We start from the raw sequence: 16492 nt of genomic DNA, 5'->3' as shown, positions 1-16492 counted from the left end.
AACCAAAAATTTTAATGAATTCAAAGAGTATTTCACGCGGAATCGTCATGAATTAAAAGGTGTGTCTTTATTTGATATTATATATTGCTATTAAAATATTTATATATATAATCTTTAAAAATAGAAAGATATGTTTGATAATTGTATCCATATTATAGAGATAAATAAATTATGAATATTTATCACTTAAATACAAAATATATCACAATGGAATCGATAACTTTAATTTGTGATGAAATATTTGATTTTGATATAGAAGATAGTGCAATATATTTGAATATAATTTATAATGATACCAGGGACCTTAATTTCCAAAATTTCTATAATTATTTCTTGAATAGATATTTGAAAAAATTAAGCAATGATCTTAAATTATTAATTTTAGTTAATTTACTTGATATTTACAAAAATACAAAAAATATTAATTTGGATGGTTTTATAAATTACTTTATAATTTCTAGAAAAGAATTAAGAGGTTTATCAATATTGGATATTATAGAATTATATAATTCATTCATATATAAATTTTATTTAATAATTTTTAAAAAGTTCAAAATGATTTTAATACTTTTTAATGTTAAAATATGATGATAGCTAAATACGTTATTAGGTGTCTCTCTTAGTTGGACACCTGCTTAAAGAAAGTGTGCCTCACCACGACATGGTGGAGACACATCAAGGAATGAAGTTTTTTTTCCCTAATACTTCTTGTACCATAATTTCTTATTTAATAATTTCCAAAAAGTTCAAAATCAACTAAATACTTTTTAATGTTAAAATATGATAGCTAAATACGCTATTATGTGTCTCTCTTAGTTGGACAACTGCTTAAAGAAAGTGTTTTCCTCAGCAGTATCACATACTTCCTCACCACGACATGGTGGAGACACATCAAGGAATGAAGTTTTTTTTCCCAACACTTCTTGAACCATAAATTTTTATTTAATTTCTAAAAAGTTCAAAATGATTTTAATACTTTTTAATGCTAAAATATGATGATAGCTAAATACGCTATTAGGTGTCTCTCTTAGTTGGACATCTGCTTAAAGAAAGTGTTTTCCTCAGCAGTGTCATACGAGGTATGATCAAAAAGTATCCGACCTTAATTTTTATTGGTCAAACAAACGCAGCTATGGGGGCGGGGCTCGATGTGTGGTTGTGAGCATGCCTAGTGCGCATGCTCATTTTTTTCTACAGCTCCAATACAAGTCAGTCGGTGTCAGGCCATTCATGATTGAACAGGTGCAAGTGAGTGTCGTTGGATTTTATTTTTTTTAAAATGTCAGAAAAAGTCGCACAGCGTTATTGCATAAAATTTTGTTTTAATCTTGGTGATTCGCAAGTGGAAACAATTCGCAAGATTAAACAAGTGTTTGGAAATGAAGTTTGGAAGTGTTTCTTATTACGCAGTTGCATAGTTTTCCTGTAGATGTTCACACAGTCTGATGGATAAATAGTTTAAATGCAAAGTAAAAATCATCATTCAGTGCCTGTCTGCAGCTCGCATAAGACGTCTCGTGGATTAACTCCGTTACTCTATGGCTTATTCTTTAAAATTATGCTGTTTTTTCACTATTGTTCGCAATATCGAAAGCTATTCAATTATTGCCGATTTGGACATACCTATCGCTCTCAAACGAGAGTTGCTTCGTTTTTCCTTATACAGCGCTTATCATCCTAATAACCGTCTTCGCTTCATGCCTGATTCAGATCTTGTCAGAATCCGTTTCTTACGGAGCTTTTTTGATACCGGAGAAGTTAATCTCTGGGGTCGCCATTTCCTGTACAACGAAGAGTGGACCTGGAGACGCGTCATGCAAATGCTTTTTCATCGTCCTTATCAAAGTGCCACCATCGTCGTTTATTCTGTCGACGACTCTCCTGTTAACCTATGTCGTGATTGTGTATACACTGAAGCTGATCCTGAAGACATTTCTAGCGAACAAATGCATATAATTGTTCGCCACTTGGATTTATATCGTTTCGTCACACGCTATGCTCACTGGTGCTCTCGCTGTAACCAAGTGTTTTTATATCGTGTGAAAGACACCACGAACGATATGTCTATCTCATACTGTACTTTTTCCACCTATGATCATCTAATCATTGACTGTTGTGAAGATTGTTGTGCTTAAACTTTTCATGTACGTAAACACTGTATCCAAGGCCGGATTAACCATTCAGCACGTGCTTAGGGCACCAGAGGTAAGGGGGGCACCACGAAGCACCAAGGAAATTTTTTTTCTAATAAACATAATTTTTAACACATTATAATTCCATTTTTATTACATGGTTTTAACTAATTGATTTTAACTAAATTGATATTGTGCTACAATTATTTCAATCACGCGGACACGAAAAAGAAAGTTGTGTACTCATTCACAAAACGACCAATGCTTTTTCTTAACAAACCACCTAGTATATAGTCGGTGAATAGCTGAGACCTGAAATACAGAACTAGAGCTGGGAGGAAGCTTTGTGTTAACAACCGTAACGAAATGATTTCCTACACTCACATGTCAAAGCACCCTTTTCATCTCTGAAACATCTTGGGGATCGCTAAATCCCCACTGAACTTTTACTTTTTTTCAGGGAAAAATACTACTTCTCTATATACGGAAGATAAGATTGAAACTTTTAAATTGTCCTTTGTGGTAACTTCTGTTACAGAAAAGTAGGAGGGCGAATAAAAGGGAGGTTCCTTATCTAGCATATTTTTTTAAAAAAAATTACGCGATTAGGAGCTACATCAATTTTCTCATTTCCTGCTTACACTTGTTAATTGAACATTTAAAGCTTAAACAGATTTTAGAGTGCGACTTGATCTTGACTATAGTGTGTGTTTTGTTTTATTTCATGTTCGAGGACAATTTTAAATTTAGCTCAATTTTAAAAGTGTAAGTCTTTTTTAAGATTTTATAATTCAACGAGGTTATAAACAGAAACAAGGATCCCCCATCAGAGATTCTTTGAAGACTTCACGACTGACGTAAAAAGTAACAATTTATTTTCATTAATTTAGTTTTAACTTATATTTCCCCTTTTCACTTATAGAATATTGAAAATGTTGTAACAACGTAATGGGATTTTTATTTATCTTGAGATAAGTCACTTTAATTAATTGATTTTAAATAGTATATTTCAAATGAAAATTACGTATATTTGTCAATGGAAAACTTTTATTAGATTTAAAATTAATGTGGAAAAAGTAGGTATATTTAATAATGTAATACGAGTTTAATTTATTTTAGACCAAATGAATAATTTGTTTATAAGGGGAGTCAGTGTTCTAATTCAGTTCTCACTCAAATGGCCAAATTTGATGTGCTGTGCGCAAAATAAAAAGTGAGCGTTCAGAATAACTTTTAATATAATCGAATGATCGGATTTTCGCATACTCAACCTTTGCAGTTCAAAGACTTAACCTTAAATATAAATTGTTCAAATTAATGCTGACGATGTTTCAAGTTATGATATCAAAATCAAGAAAGAACATGAAAAAAGTCAGAAATCAAGAGTCAAAAAAGAAAAACATATTTTTAAAAAAAAAATTTTTCAGCAGTTTTGGTATTCTCACCCTTGAAATAAGGGAGAGGGTGGCCGAAATCTGGAAAATATGGTCCCAATAATTTATACAGGAGAGCCATTAAAAGTTTGGACCTATCCATGTTAATTTTACTTTTTTCGTATTTCGCCATATCCCTGGAAATTGCTAAGCAAATCAAAAAGTTTTTACACACAATTTCAAAATTCCGTTATCTGAATATAATTTTATGTAAAATAATAATTATTATAATATATTTTATCTACTGAAGGGAAATTGAATTGTACGGTATTGTTAAGTATGTAATTTTAAACAACAAAATACAAAAACTTAAACTAAATTGGTGGAATAATTCTAGAGAAATCAAAGTTCAAATATACAGCGTTTTGAAATTTGCTAACTCAGTAACTATTCAATCTATTTCGTTCAAATTTTGCGATTTAAAATCACATACTTTAAAATGGTGTAAAAATTTGTATACGTTACAACAGAAAAATGCTTTGACAACTTTTAGACAAAATAATTCATAATTATAAAATTTTTTTAATGAAATTATCTTTGGATTAACGAATTTTATAATTGTGTACAAAACTCTTTTGATTAAATTAAATATTTCTCGTGATGAACCTGAATGGCGAAGCAAAGCGATGAGACTCGTTCTTTTCGGACTTTGAAGAAATCACAGAATTTTTTTTCGAGTAAGAAACAAACTCTCCTCATTCCAAATTTTGTTCACAATACAACGTTATAAATTTTCAAGTTGTTCAAACAGCTTAGGATTCCAAGGTACAGCGTTTTCTTTTTTTTAAAAAAAAATTCTAATGAATTCCAAATTCTTTTTCCGAGTATCAAGAAATTTTCTCAAACATTTAGAAGATTACTTTTTTTAATGGGATGTCTTTAAAATTTCATTTTCAAGTTTTAATATAAAATTGAATTAACCTAAGAGAAAAAAATACTGAGAATGTAATTATTCTCAAGTTCTGTAAAATGACTCGTTTGTCAAAAAACATATCATATCTATATCAATAAAACTAAAATTTTATATTATGATAGTAAAACAAATAATAATTATTTGTGCACACTAAAAAAAAATTACTAATACCCTATCACTCTAAATCTCAATAACTTGCTAAAATATATTGATGAGCTATTTATTACACAAAGGTGATCAATTTTCGCTTAAAATAAAACTTGGTATTATTTTTAAATAGATACATTACAGGTATTATTTTTAAATAGATACATTACAGGTATTATTTTTTAATAGATACATTACAAGCATTTGCATCTAAATGGATACATTACTAAAGTATCTATTTGGAAACAATACTAAGATTTACAATACTTATTTGGAAATTGTTACCGGCATTTGAATCTAGATTTGATACATTACTAAAGTATCTATTTGGAAACAATACTTATAAACTTATTTCGGTTTTATTTATTTATGTAAACTTATTTCGGTTTTATTTATTTATGTAAATTTATTTCGGTTTTATTTATTTATGTAAATTTATTTCGGTTTTATTTAAGAAAAATATTTTAAGAAAAAATATTTTTAAAATTTATATTGATAATCTTCTTAATTACATTTAAGCAGCACCTAAAAAAATAAAAGTGTTTAGGGTTTCTGAGGTTCTTAATCTGACCCTGAGTTTCAGCGAATTTAAAAAAATATATAAATTAAATTTATAGGAAAAAATAACTTTTATCTTTCATATATTTCAGAGATAGAGAAAGAATTAGCAAAAGTTTCCTGTCTGAAATCAACGCAAAAAAAAACAGAGAAGGGTCAATTCAATTGATCCTTGTCTTCCTGGTCCTTCTCATTCTCCCCAGCAATCCGAAACAGAAAGTGAAACACCCCAACATGAGAAAACATCAAAACAATCGGAAGATTTGTCATCGTCATCTGATGAGAATGAAAATGAAAGTTCAGATGATGAAAAAAATACTGAAAAATCTCCCCCCCCCCCTGCAGCAACTTTCCAGCCTTTAGAAGCAATACTACCATCTACTAGCACTGGAATTAGTAGTACCTCTTGCCAAGGCACGCAAGCATCAACAATGGGGGGGGGGGCTTTTGCCCTTGCCTCCCCTCACAGGAAGCTCTCTTGCTGAGAGCGTTTAGTAAGTTTTCATCAATTTCAATCAATTTTAATATACAGTAGAGCATCGTTAATACGAAGCCGAAGGAACCTCATGTGTCACTTCCTGCCTGAGCAGTATATAAGGCAGAGTCAACAGAGCCCTCAGATTATTCAGAACCAGCGCATTGCATCTGACAGATCTCTCTGCCCTTAACCATGATGGACCCTCTCGAATTTGAGCTCGCATCCTCCTCCGACGACGAGTTGCTTGCATTGTGTCTCCAGCCTTCTCTATCGCCTCCGACGCTCATTTCTCCATTGCCTCCCTCACCTGAGCCTCCCACGCTTGTAGCCTCACCCCCTGCCAACACACTGAAACCCACTCCACACTCCGTCGTCCAGGTGGCCCCCTCTCATATTCATCCACCCAGAATACCGTTGGTCTCAGCCTCTGATTACCGATCCCGAGAGAAACGCATCTCCACCTCTCCTCCAAACCATCCAAAAGAGTGAAATCACCCGTCTCCAGGCCCAGGCTTCCCACCTCTTTCGCCTCAACAGCTCCCAAGAAAGCCATCCGCCACACTGTTCCACCCTGCACCCAAACCTCTAGCCAGACATCCGTGGACTCGATCTCCAACACCTCGAGGACTGTCAAAACGTCTGCCCCACCTTTCAAGACCAGCACCTCCAGCGACGCTCGTCCAAACTCTCCAACGCCAGCCTTCGAAGGGACGAGCTACGACAATCACTATCCTCGAGACACATACGAACGCAGGCGAAGGATACATATCGCAGCTCGGCACTCTTCTTCTTTTGCCGTGCTGTGCATGCGAAACGACGACCACACACTCACCAACAGTTATTTCTATCATGCCCTGGATGAACTCCTACGCCCTCAGCTCTTGTTGGAGAAATTGCAAGAGATGCGGGTTCGTTTTTTTGTCTGCACGGACGCAATCACCATATCGAAATGGAACAAGGTGCTGGCTAGACTGCCTACCATTCATCCATACAAGGAGCTGAAAACGGTGGTCTTGAAGTCAGATCCAGCCACAACCTTAAACAGGTGTATGTTTTGCTCGAGGGAACAGTGTCACCCGTGGATTGCCGTGACGGGTGGAATTTCGAAATTCTTGCACATGCCGATGGAACCGATCCCTCATCGATTGTGAGCGCTGTTTCATCTGTTGAAAATGACTGAAAAATATTTTTGAATTATGCTTGGGAAAAAAGAAAAAAAAAATTATAAATCTTTGTCATCTTTTCACACAACTGCACACAGTTAATCGAAAAAATAGCTGAGCACCGTGACCTTTGCAAAAAAAACACACAAACGCAAAACGACCCGCAAAACGAAACGATTCACTCTATGATAACCAAATGATTCAATCTATTTTTTTAAAAACATGTGGGTTCAACCACGAGTTGCCTCCGTCAACTCTGGGTGTCCTCTGAAAATGTTTAGAGTCCAGTCAAGGCTGTCGATAATTTCTTCAAAGCTCGAGCTTCATCAACATTGTAAAAAAAAAACTTTTTCTGACGTTGTATGTTAAAGCCAGGCGGTTGAGTCTTGACGACCTCAGCTCAGAATTTTTCAGAGCTCACACAACTTGCAAATTTTGTTGGATTCAGGATTTAGATTTCAAGCCAAGCCTCAAGACTCGAAATCTTTACAGTTCTACAACGTGCTGTCTCAACAGCAGTGTTCCACCCATTGTTGGCTTCCATCCCAAGAAAAAAAAATCACATTTTCAAAAACATCCTGTGTGTCACTTCCTGCCTGAGCAGTATATAAGTCAGAGCTTTCAGATCATTCGGGGAACTCCATTTGACTCTTTCCAAGCCGAACCTGAATCCAGAAGCCATGCCACCACCAGAAGTTCGCTTGCCTCGCCACCCCAAGACTACCAATGTGAACGTTTGCGGCGAATTCACGTGGATGGTCTTGCCCAATCAACGAAAGATCCCACTGGAAATTTCCTTTGCTCCCGTCTGCAATCCAGTCCAAGTCTACATTCTGGTCAAGGGCGCCGGCAGAATAATATGAAAGGGGGTGCAACCCTCTAGCAAACTACCCCCCCCCCAAAAAAAAATTTTTTTTAATACATTCTGTTATTACATTTTATTTTTTATTACATATACTTTCATCTGTTAATTTTTTTCAAGATACATTTCTGCATTGTTAACAAGATATTTTTTTTTAAAAAGTGCGAATTTCTTGTACTCGCAAATTTTGCCACGGGAAACTGTATTGATGGCGCTGGCTTAGCTGCTTACTTTGAAACACAAATACTAAATACAAACCGTAGTTTTGTATACTAACGTGTTTGTGCACGCTTACACTTGTCATTGGTATTTATTGTGTTGATGAAATTTTACAGTTGTGAGAAGTCAGTTTGTGTTATACACCTTTGTTAAACTAAATAACTAATAGAAAATATAATATTATTTATATTTTATTAAATGAAATTTAAAAACATAGCTTAGATATCTGCCAAGTTTGTGCATGCTCAGTGTGCATAAGAAAAGAATCAACGATGGCTCAGAATTCATTGAAAAAGTTATAAACAGATTTGAACAGCAAACAAGACGATTACAATTCTTGTTTGATTAAACAATTTTTTAATTTTTATGATTAAACAATTTTTTAATTTTCAATAATTATTTAATTATTTGTTTTTGAATTAAAATATTTTTAATAAAAAAAAAATTGTAACAAAATTGTTTTCCCGTGTCATTTGTTTTTAAAAACAGCCAGGGGGGTGCAAGTGCACCCCCTTGCACCCCGCTGCCGGCGCCCTTGATTCTGGTCATGCATTTTCCAGCCGAATTCAGTTTCCCCGAGGAGAGCGTCAAAATCAACAGTTTTTCAATAATAATCAGCAGCTTTTAAGTCAAAATCAGCAACTTTTAAATCAAAATCAGCAGCTTTGAAGTCAAAAGCAATAGTTTTTATCTTTGAATCAACAGTTTTTATATGTCAAAAGCAATAGTTTATTGTAACATCAACAGTTTGTTTTATAACAAAACTCATTTTGAAATCACTGATCATCAATACCCAGAAAAACTGATTTCCAAACTTTTCTAAAACTAAAAAAATTAAATGTTATTTCAAAATCAATAAGTTTTTAATATCATCAAGTTTTATATCAAAATCAACAGTCGAAATTATTAGGGTTTTTATCTTATAATCAACTGATCGAAATCAACATATTAAAATCAATACGTCCTTATAATTAAGTGTTTTTACGTCAAAACTCATTTAATTTTTTAAAAAACACTGTTTTTCATAAAATCTCGAAATCTGACTTTTAGACGATTTTCAGTTTCAGAAAACTGATTTCCAAACTTTTCAGAAATTTGAAACTATAAACTAAAAAAAAAAAAAAATTTAAGTGGGCGTGGCTTAAAAATAAGTTCTGTAAAATTTTCTAAGTTCGATTTGTGGGATATATGTACTTACACTTTCTATACCCCTCGAATCTATACTTTTTTTTCTGGTAACACGTAAAAAATAAGAGTTGAGAAACAGTGTTTAAAAATTAAAAAAATACACGAAAACAGCAATATTTTTCTTTCAAGCAGTATTTTTATAAATTTTTTTTTATTAAAAAAAATATTGTAACGATAATGTCTATATAAACCAGAGAATTACTTTATGCATTTTCTATTTCACAAAAAATATTGCTTTTTTATTTTTATTTTGGGGGTTGCATGGCCAGCATTGGACTCGTGGTTACATTGAAACTGCTTCCAGGCGCTGCAGTAACATTCACATTTAGGCTTATCTGTTTCCTCAAGTGTATATTAATAATACACATAATTTTAAATTAATGTAAAAAAAATCTTATGATTGGATCTCACAGAAGTACACTTTACGAAAAATTTAGAGAAAATATTACACTAAATTATCATTTACTTTGAAGAAAAGACTTGATTCTGTAAAGTAAACCTAAATATTTGATTAAAATTTGAAAAAATAATGCCAAATGAATGTCTTATAGAAAGATTCAGGTATTTCGTCAATTTTTCTTGAACATATTTTTTGCTTAATAACAACAAAAAAAAATGCAAGAATATATTCATTATTTTAGGTCTACTATGTAGATAAATGCATAAACAAATCCTGTACCAAAATTTATATTTTTACATAAAGTAGATTTTGAGAAAAGTGTACCCAAAGAGTCAAAATATGCATTTTGAGAAAACAGTAAAAAACGAAAGACATTATAATATTTTACATTAAAAACATAATACTTTACATTAAAAACTTTTATTTCAATGACTTATAGACAGATTTATAATCTTTTTATGTTAGCCAGGAACTCACATAAGTAAACGAAATAATTTTTTTTCTTAAATTTAATTTTTAATAGAGCTGGAACCTCGTAACATTCAATTTCATTTTCTCGTAAAATATTGGCACTTTCGAAGACAAAAAGATTTTTTAAAAAAACTATAACATCTAAATAAATACAGATTAATTATAAAGACATATCAGTTAGTTGACATTCTAATGAAATTTGCACTTTCATAGAAAGAAATGTTGCTGCCAAAATTTTATATATATTAAAAAAGTTCATTTTATTTATACTAAAAGTTGAACTTATACAATGTCTACAATTAAAAAATAAAAGTTGATATTCTTTCATCAAATTTTCAATACATGTTAAAGTAAAACCTTAATATTTATTTCAGAAATAAAACGATACTTATAAAAGAAAAGGGAAGAGGTTCAAGATACCAAAGCTTCTGAACCCGGTCCCGGTCCTTCAAGGCCCAGTACATCAGATTTGTGGGGAAGTCACATCGACCATGTCAACCGTCATCTATGAAAAGGTACCCCGACATAGAGTCGAGTTAACATGTCTTATATACTAGTGAATTGTAGTTGTAATTTTGTAGTGGTAGATACGCTACAGTACTCCCCCACTAGAATTATATCTGTGATAGAATTCGATGAACGAATACCACTAGTTGATTCATTGCTGTTTTGTGAGAAGCCGGGAGAGCTGTATTAAGATCACCGTACTTTTTGAGGACTGAATGTGAGAGGTGTATTAACTTCACGGTCGTAGTCGCTCCTCTGTTGCCATTAGCAGTCGAGTAATCACAAGTATGCAAGCCGACGTTGTGCGTGATCGAGCAATACCTCCTAGAAAGGAATCAAGCCTCACGACGGGTTACTATAGGCGATGATGACGTAGTAGAGTTAGGCCCAGAGGGAAACCAGTCAGGGTAGCTATTTTTACGAAAAACTCCGAATCTGATCAAACGAGCCATTGGCGATATTCTCAAGTATCATAACCTGTGTCGGCATTCAGCCAATTGGCGAATATTTTTGATTTGAATTTGTAAACAACCGTGTGTGTTCTGGTGTCAACGTTCTTCGTAAAATTTATATTTATTCAACAAATGTTGTAAATGTCAGCATTAATTTAATTCTTAGTGTTATGGATAATTGCCAATGAGTGCTGTGTACCAAACTGCAGAGGATTTTACAAAGTTGATGGTACAAAAGCATTAAATTTTGGATTTCCCAATACGTAAGAAATGGCTTGCCGCCATGCCAAGAGATTTTGAAGTTGCAAAGAATTCTAAAGTGAGTAATATTTGTTCTTATTTTTAAAAATTTAATTATGCTTCTTTATTATATTTTTACTAAGAGTAAATTATTTTAAATTGTGGATAAATTATTTATAATAATTAAGTTGTTCTTATCAATCATATCGCAAACTATTGTAATATATAGTTATTTTTATAGAGTTTTATTTTATAAAAATATTAATAATTTTAGTATTTTATTAAATTTTTGCTCAAACTTTAAACATTTTTGTTTGACCATAATATATTGTAATTTATTTGATTATGAAATTTAAATCTATTAATTTTTCTACAAAAATTTATTAATTTTTCATACATGAATATAGTATGTACTATTTATTTTAAATGCACATTTAAATATTGTATTCATTTTGTTATAGGTATGTGAGATGCATTTCAAGGAAAATGACATTAGAAAAGAGATATTAAATGACATTAGAATTATTTTTAAATGCTACTGAAAGTTAAACATATATCAGTAAAATTTATGTTTACATTTTATTTATCATTTTTTGAATTTGCTATTTAATAAAATATTTATTATCCAAGGTTGCTTACTTTATTTTAGTTTATCAGTGTGACGGGTAAAAATTATACTTTTTTAAATGTTACTGAAAGTTTAACATATTTCAGTAAAATTTGTGTTTACATTTTATTTATCGTTTTTTGAATTTGCTATTTAATAAAATATTTGTTATCTAAGGTTGCTTACTTTATTTTAGTTTATCAGGGTGATGATAAAAATTATACTTTTTTAAATGTTACTGAAAGTTTTAACATATTTCAGTAAAATTTGTGTTTACATTTTATTTATCGTTTTTTGAATTTGCTATTTAATAAAATATTTGTTATCTACGGTTGCTTACTTTATTTTAGTTTATGAGTGTGATGGTAAAAATTATACTTTTTTAAATGTTACTGAAAGTTTTAACATATTTCAGTAAAATTTGTGTTTACATTTTATTTATCGTTTTTTGAATTTGCTATTTAATAAAATATTTGTTATCTACGGTTGCTTACTTTATTTTAGTTTATCAGTGTGATGGTAAAAATTATACTTTTTTAAATGTTACTGAAAGTTTTAACATATTTCAGTAAAATTTGTGTTTACATTTTATTTATCGTTTTTTGAATTTGCTATTTAATAAAATATTTGTTATCTAAGGTTGCTTACTTTAATTTTAGTTTATCACTTCTAACAATCACACTTCCACAGGAAAAAAATACAAATTATAATCATGCTTTTGATATGTTTTTTTTTACTATCTAAACCTTGTTTGAAGACTGCATTTGATTTTCTAAATTTTTTTAAGCTCATTTTATGTCATTGTTTATAAACAATTTCTATTTTATTTCGTATGCTCTAGTTCTAATAACATGCAAAACATAATCATTAAAATCCAAAATAATCATCTACTAAAAATGTAAGTATCATATTATAAAAATTAGACCCCTTTCTTAGTTTTATGTCAAAACTATAATAATAATAAATGTGTAAAATCCCTTTAAAAATATATTTCTTTGTTTTTAATCCATACATTTTATAACAAAAAGTTAGATAAAATTTTCCAATTTATAAAATAAAACTGATATTTAATGCTTAAAAATATATTTTTTTTCATTCACACAACAGTTATTTTTGTTAGAATTGATTTATTGTTAATCATTTCTGAAAACAAATAAATATATTAAGCATTTTTACACAATTTAAGAACATTTAATCTAGACAAAAAAAATAATAATAATAATTTGTAGAAAGTAAAAAATTAGTAGAAGAATAACGAAAAAGTGTCGAGAAACAGAAGGGAAAAAGAGAAGCTTCGTCAGAAGTGATCAGCAAATCTGGGCCTAACTGTATGAGTCATCGTTTTCCGTCCTTCGGCTTTCTTCAATCTAGGAGGTATTGGATCGAGACGAGACTGAGTAGCAACAGTGCGAGGAGGTGGATAATGTCACAAGTAGCAAGTCAACTATTCAATGTGGATCATCCATCGAAGTAGGCGTTACTGTCTATGTAGTCGTGTGTACTTATCGAAGTGGGCGTTACTGCCAAGGTAGGCGTGTTCGTGCGTGTATGGGTGGTATTTTGCCAAAACGTACAAAAACACCACGTTCCAGAGGGCACGATTTCCCGGTAAGACTCCTCCCTCATATAACAGGGATACAGCATAACTGTGTTGTATTGGATCAGCTTCCAAATAAGGGTATTTTTTTGATGAAGGCACCCTTCAGTTTCTGTCTAGTGAAAGGAGATTTTTGGTCGTCCATCAAACATTGGTAAGCTTCGTAGTCAATCTTGTTGAATTCCACGAGTTGGACAATTTCTTTGATGACGGACTCGTCTCTCAAAATGTCGAAGGAATTTTTCAATTTAGAACTTAGGATGGGTATCACGGGTTTTTGAACTAACAAGCACAGTAATTTACACTTTTCGTAAAAAATGTCACAATTTAAATCCAGATTTGTCAAATTATCACTCAAATCGTCCTCCAATTTTTTAGCATTGTCACCTGAAATTGTTTTCAAAACATTATCATTGTTCAAAATCTGATCATCTAAAATCTCATCTTCTAATATCAAATCCTCTTTTGAAACTGTTTTAAGATTAGCCAAGTTATAAAGGTCCGGATTCGTTTTCGTCAGTATATTTTTAAGACTTTGAAAATCCGATTGATATTGTTTCTTGTCCTGAAGAAAACCAGCATAATTTTTCTTTATAAATTCAGCACATTCGAGAAATTGATCATTTTTAAAATACTCTTCCAATCGAGAGAGTAAAACCTGGGTTGGTTCGTAGGCCTCTTGGCTCAGCATTTTTTGTTCAAATACTTGAATTTTTTTTAACAACTCACCTTTTTCTCTATCAGTTAAGCGTTTAATGTTGGCTAAAATGGTGGCTTTCGCATCAGGCAAATTGTTCAGATCAATATCTTTTACATTTTCGAGCACTTTATACTCTTCTCTCTGATTCACGAAATATTTATGACTATCAAATATGGTCGAAATTTGTAAATCCATTTCAAATTCATTCCCAATAAAGTGTATTATTACATCAGTATTTTCAAAAAGTTTGTGTTTGGTCCACTGATATCGACTATGTGTACTATCAGAAACAATACCATCCGTTATGATAATTAACTGGTTAAAAGACAGTTCTTGTAACAACCTTAGACAAGGCATGAGAAGAGTATTGTTTCCCGTCAAGAAGTCCATATGGAGTCGAAAAGGTTTTTCGCCTTTATACAAGAATGCATTATGACTCCATAATACAACAATAGGATTCTTTTGACTATCAACGATGTCATTCACAATAGCACAATAATTTGGAACGTGTCGTGTTGACCTACTGACATCAATAGCTATCACAGTAGTATCCTTTGCCAAGTCGCCAAATCCTTTGCCAATAGAGAAAAATCGAGACTGTTGAAAGTTTATTTGAAAAAATTAACTACACACAAGATACTAGAGAACACACTCATTTTATACTGTTATTTCAAAAAAAAATTTACTTTTCAGGCTAGCGTTGAGTCTTGATGATCTCAGCTCATCAGAGTTTCGTTTTCTACATGTCATTCAAGAATGGAAGATGAATGCTCAATTTGTCTATCTTCTTATAAACAACTTGAAAAAATTTATAAAACTACCTGCGATCATTTGTTCCACGAGCCATGTCTAGATCTATGGATAAAGGACCATCAGAGTTGTCCCCTGTTCCGCGACTATATAGCAAGATCTTTGTTGGTGCCAACGCGTTCCCAGTATCAAGTTTGAGCTTTAAAGCAATGTCTTCAAAAATTTCTCTCTTACGAGGTATACAATCTCGGTAAAAATCAATCACGTTCCAAATTATTGTGCTATTGTGAATGACATCGTTGATAGTCAAAAGAATCCTATTGTTGTATTATGGAGTCATAATGCATTCTTGTATAAAGGCGAAAAACCTTTTCGACTCCATATGGACTTCTTGACGGGAAACAATACTCTTCTCATGCCTTGTCTAAGGTTGTTACAAGAACTGTCTTTTAACCAGTTAATTATCATAACGGATGGTATTGTTTCTGATAGTACACATAGTCGATATCAGTGGACCAAACACAAACTTTTTGAAAATACTGATGTAATAATACACTTTATTGGGAATGAATTTGAAATGGATTTACAAATTTCGACCATATTTGATAGTCATAAATATTTCGTGAATCAGAGAGATGAGTATAAAGCACTCGAAAATGTAAAAGATATTAATCTGAACAATTTGCCTGATGCGAAAGCCACCATTATAGCCAACATTAAACGCTGAACTGATAGAGAAAAAGGTGAGTTGTTAAAAAAAAATTCAAGTATTTGAACAAAAAATGCTGAGCCAAGAGGCCTACGAACCAACCCAGGTTTTACTCTCTCGATTGGAAGAGTATTTTAAAAATGATCAATTTCTCGAATGTGCTGAATTTATAAAGAAAAATTATGCTGGTTTTCTTCAGGACAAGAAACAATATCAATCGGATTTTCAAAGTCTTAAAAATATACTGACGAAAACGAATCCGGACCTTTATAACTTGGCTAATCTTAAAACAGTTTCAAAAGAGGATTTGATATTAGAAGATGAGATTTTAGATGATCAGATTTTGAACAATGATAATGTTTTAAAAACAATTTCAGGTGACAATTCTAAAAAAATTGGAGGACGATTTGAGTGATAATTTGACAAATCTGGATTTAAATTGTGACATTTTTTACGAAAAGTGTAAACTACTGTGCTTGTTAGTTCAAAAACCCGTGATACCCATCCTAAGTTCTAAATTGAAAAATCCCTTCGACATTTTGAGAGACGAGTCCGTCATCAAAGAAATTGTCCAACACGTGAAATTCAATAAGATTGACTACGAAGATTACCGATGTTTGATGGACGACCAAAAATCTCCTTTCACTGGACAAAAACTGAAGGCTGCCTTCATCAAAAAAAATACACCTATTTGGAAACTGATCCAATACAACAGTTATGCTCTATCCATGTTATATGAGGGAGGAGTTTTACCGGGAAATCGTGCCCTCTGTTACGTGGTGTTTTTGTACGCCTTGGCAAAATACCACCCCTTTTGGAAAAAGTATCAGCAGCTTTTGTTTAGAAGCATTCGATGCATCGCCGATAATGTCAAAACTTACCTTACTCTCAATTGTAACATCAACCCTAACGTTTACACGAAAATGAGTTTGGCATGTGGTCAATGTGAGTCACCATGCTTTTCCC

General features: G+C 32.1%; 1 protein-coding gene across 3 annotated transcripts in view; it reads left to right on the top strand.

Moving 5' to 3' along the window:
• The window catches only part of LOC147804241 (uncharacterized), a 52613-nt gene that overhangs the window by 4367 nt on the left and 31754 nt on the right, over positions 1-16492 (top strand). For 2 of the 3 annotated variants that reach the window (XM_087152101.1, XM_087152100.1), the window contains exons 2-3: positions 5276-5677; positions 10339-10479. The gene's annotated coding sequence lies outside the window, so the exon portion shown is untranslated. Of the gene's footprint in view, positions 1-4833; positions 5678-10338; positions 10480-16492 lie in introns of those variants that run through there. The other variant, XM_087152102.1, reaches the window with a different exon arrangement.

The sequence above is a fragment of the Parasteatoda tepidariorum genome, chromosome 9 (genome assembly GCF_982258835.1).
Source record: "Parasteatoda tepidariorum strain Cologne lab strain chromosome 9, Ptep-v5.0, whole genome shotgun sequence".
NCBI classification, from domain to species: domain Eukaryota; kingdom Metazoa; phylum Arthropoda; class Arachnida; order Araneae; family Theridiidae; genus Parasteatoda; species Parasteatoda tepidariorum.
This window is presented reverse-complemented; position numbering and strand designations above follow the sequence as displayed.